The sequence below is a fragment of the Rhinopithecus bieti genome, unplaced genomic scaffold (genome assembly GCF_001698545.2).
Source record: "Rhinopithecus bieti isolate Rb0 unplaced genomic scaffold, ASM169854v2 scaffold_1530, whole genome shotgun sequence".
Classification (NCBI taxonomy): Eukaryota; Metazoa; Chordata; class Mammalia; order Primates; family Cercopithecidae; genus Rhinopithecus; species Rhinopithecus bieti.
The window spans coordinates 4,854,241-4,858,369 of record NW_016803808.1 but is presented as its reverse complement, the minus strand read 5'-3'; positions in this window follow the sequence as shown (position 1 = coordinate 4,858,369).

Sequence of the window (4,129 nt, the reverse complement as noted above, 5' to 3'; positions counted from 1 at the left end):
ATTTATATTTATTAAATATAAATCTCTGATGAAAACCCATCGAGATTTTAAATAAATAGAGTGAATCAGTATGATGGATTTTCCTTTTGTCACAGGCTCCAAATGTCTGGCCTGGCCATCTTCCTGATTCCATCTCTCTCCCTAGGGAGGAGTAAAGAAGGAAGGGAGGAGGTAATACATTTTTCTGCATTTAGTTTATGACAAGCACTTTGCAAACCCTACCTCATATCTTCCTTGTGGTAACAGTGAAAGACAGGGAGGATTAACCCCATTTTATAGACAAGAAAAACTGTGGTTCAACAAGAATGAGTAACTTTTGTTGGGTAGAGACAGAATCGAAATTCAGATGTGTCTGAGCCCATGGCCTATAGAAAACTTGTCCAGCTCGTGGCCACGGACTTCATGTGGCCCAGGATGGCTTTGAATGAAACCCAACACAAATTTGTAAACTTTCTTAAAACATTACGAAACTTTTTTTAAAAAGCTCATCAGCTATCATTAGTGTTAGTATATTTTATGTGTGGCCCAAGACAATTCTTCTCCCAGTGTGGCCCAGGGAAGCCAAAAGATTGGATACCTCTGGCCTATAGCTTTGTCTTGCTACTGTGAATCTACTTAGTCAACTACACTGCTTGGCTCAGTCTTGTCAATGACAGCACTATTCTGCCTCTGCTGCCATAACAATATGGCACAGTCTGGGTGGTTTAAAGAGAAATGTATTTTCTCACAGTTCTTAAGGGCTGGAAGTCCAAGGTCAAGGTGTCAGCAGGTTTGGTTTCTCCTGAGGCCTCTGTCCTTTGCTTACAGATGGCTGACTCCTTGCTAGGTCCTCCTAGGGTCTTTATGTCAGTGCCTGAGCATCGCTGGTATTTCTTCCTCCTGTTGTGAGGACACCAGTCCTATGGATTAGGAACCACCCTTATGATCTATTTTAACCTTACTTGCCTCCTTATAGGCTGTGTCTCCAAAAATATAATCATTTTGGGGGTTAGGACTTTGAGATATGAATTTGTGGTAGGTCACAGTTCAGTCCATAACAAACAGTTACTCTGCTTTGGGACTCTGTTACTATAGACATCACAGAGGCTGTGCATATCACTGCCCTCAGAATTTATAATTGAGTTGCAGTACATGAAATTTACATAAAGTAATTCTACTGCAAAGCCAACAGTAGACACTACAATTAATTATCAAATATAAAATAAACGAAGGCAGGGAATGTTATTTGCCATTTTATCCTTGAGAATACCCCTTGTCACAGAGTAGGGCATATATATATATCGTGTGTGTGTATATATGTACGTGTGTGTGTGTGTATATGTGTATGTGTGTGTGTGTGTGTGTATATATATATATATATATGGAAAATTCAGAGAAGAAAAAGAATCTTGCCAGCCGGGAAGACAAGGAAGGAACACTTTTGAACTGGCCTTGAAATTTGAGTAGACTATCAGCAGGTCAAGATAGAAGAGCGTTTCTAAGAGAAGACAGTGTGCCAAGCCCTGGAGGCAGGAAGACACATGTCTGCTGAGATAAGAAACAGCAGTTAGGTCTGTCTGAGGTAGAGACAGAAGCTACAGAGAACAAACACAAGGCTGTAGTCAGACCATGAAAACGTAGTTCTTGAAATAAAACCCTAGGACTTCACTCCTCTAGCCAGATGTTCCCGTGGTGTCTAGATGAAAGATCCTTATGAGCCAGAAATCACATGGGGTGGTAGAAAGTGCAGTAGACTGGAAGCTGAGCTAGTTGAATTGTATTCTTCTTTTATACACTTGTATTAGTTACATATTGCTACATATCAAGTTATCCCTCAAAACTTAGTGGCTTAAAACAAATCATCATCTCTGTGGGTCAGGGATCCAGTCATAGCTTAGCTAAGTCTTCTGCCTCAGAATCACTCAAAAGGATGTAATCAATATGTAGGCCAGGACTGTGCACTCATCTGAAGGCTCAACTGGGGAAGGACCCGCGTCCAAGGTCACTCAGGTAGTTACTAGCAGAATTCAGATTCTTGAAAGTTGTTGAACTGAGGGTTTCATTTTCTTCTTGGATGTTGGCTGAAAACCACTCTCAGTTCCTGACCACATGGGCCTCTCCACAGGTCAGCCCACACATGGCAGCTTATTTTATCCAGGGCAAATGTGAGAAGAACCAGAGAGAGAGTATAAACAAAATAGAAGCCACACCCTCTTCTAGGCTAATTTTGGGGTAGAGATTATTATATTTAACAGGAAGGAGGCAGAAGCTAAAAGCTACTGACATAACACTGAGACACTTGGTATCTCCCTAATACTGTGAAGATTCTTCCCTCTGGCATAGTGGTTCCATGGCTGGGTAGTGGGCTGACTCTGCCTCTCTGCCCCTCACCATCTTAGTCTACCACCTCATAACATCCAAATATTTCCCTGGACTCTAATAATGGGCAGAAAATTTTCTAATTTGGAGACAAGAGGTCTTTGAGATGTAGAGCCTGTCTTATTTCCCTCTATACTCACAGTGCTTAGGATAGTGATAGGCACATGGTGGTTGTCATCACTGTTTGTTAGATAAATCAATATGTAGCATTCTTTTAGATGCCTGACACTAGGGACAGAGCCTGGGCTTTTTACTGGGGCAGAGAATCCTGGGATTTACACAGGGTCCTCTGCTTTTCTGTGCCCAACAAGGACCCTCTCTCTATCTGTGCCTGTGTACAGGGGGTTGGATCTTGCCATGGAGTCTTGAAATGCTTGTTGGATGTTTCAAAATGATAACTTTTAAGCTCGCATTTCACAACTAAAATGATTCCATTGTGTTCTGAAAATCTTTTTAATTGAATGTTCTCTTTGTCAACCCAATAAACTGCTAGTTTTGCAATAAGATTCCCCTGGCACCTTTCCTGGAAGGTTCAGTGTGAGAAATTCACTCACATAACAATATAGTAGCAAAATCCTGTCAGCTAAGTTCTGTGGATTGATTGCCTTCTGTGTGCCAAGCACTGTGCTAGGTGCTGGACACAGGATAGTGGGTCATATAGGAACTCACAAAAGAAGTACAGAAGCCTCTTTTATGCTGCACTGTTTTTTTTTACTGGAGATTTTTTTTTCTTTTGTTTACTCTCACAGGAATCAAAAGCCTTTCTTACATACACAGGGTGACCATAAGTGGAGAGATAAATGTGCCAGAGTAAAGACAGCCATACATACTTGACACTTCTCCCATTAAAAAGCGAAGTCTATTTCCTTCCACTTGAATCTGCACTGACCTGAGACTGCTTGGACCCATAGAAAATGGCAGATATGACATATGGCCAGTCCAAGGCTTTGCCTTGGAGAGACCTAGAAACTTCTGCCTTAGTGTCTTGAAGCCTCGAGGTGGCAGGAAATAAGTCTAACCAGCTACCTGGCCAGAGAAATTAGCAGGAAAGGCCCCAAGAATATGTGAAGAAGGAGATGGGCCTGGTAGAGCCCAGGCTTCCAACCAACTGACAAGGCTCCAGGCATGGTAATGAAACCATCTCAATACTTCCAGCAGCACCAGCAACCAACAGAACATCACTAAGTGACCCCAGGGTGTGCCATCTGCCCCAGTTCCTGCTGCACAAAACCATGATATAAATAAGTAAGTTGTTTTACATCAGTAAGTATTGGGTTAGTTTTATACTCAGTAATAAATCAAGGGAGCATTTTACAACAATTTCCCAGAAGATGGGCACAATAGGGGCCCCACAGGGTGGGGTGAGAAGAGTTGCTGAAGCCTTAGCATGAGACTGTCTCAGAAGTCCCTTTTTTTTTTTGGATTTTCAGAAAGCCCTACAGTAATAATACCTAATATTTCTTAATTGCTATAAATATGGCCTTATTTCCTGCCACTTTGGGCCATGCATTATCCTGACTAGTAACTAATGCTTATGCCCCTGGCTGCTGGGAATAAATATTCTTATAGCCTCTATCAATCTTGCTGATCATTCACGATTCTTCTTGGGCACTAGCAACCTCAGGAACTTTCATGTTGACCTGAGAGTCTCTCTACTTTTCATAACTCTATCTTAGCCAAGTTGTATTTTGTTGAAATTATCTCTATTATCTCCACAAGTTTCTATTTTCCACTTGTAAGATGGTTGAAGATACAGATTGCATCTTCCTCA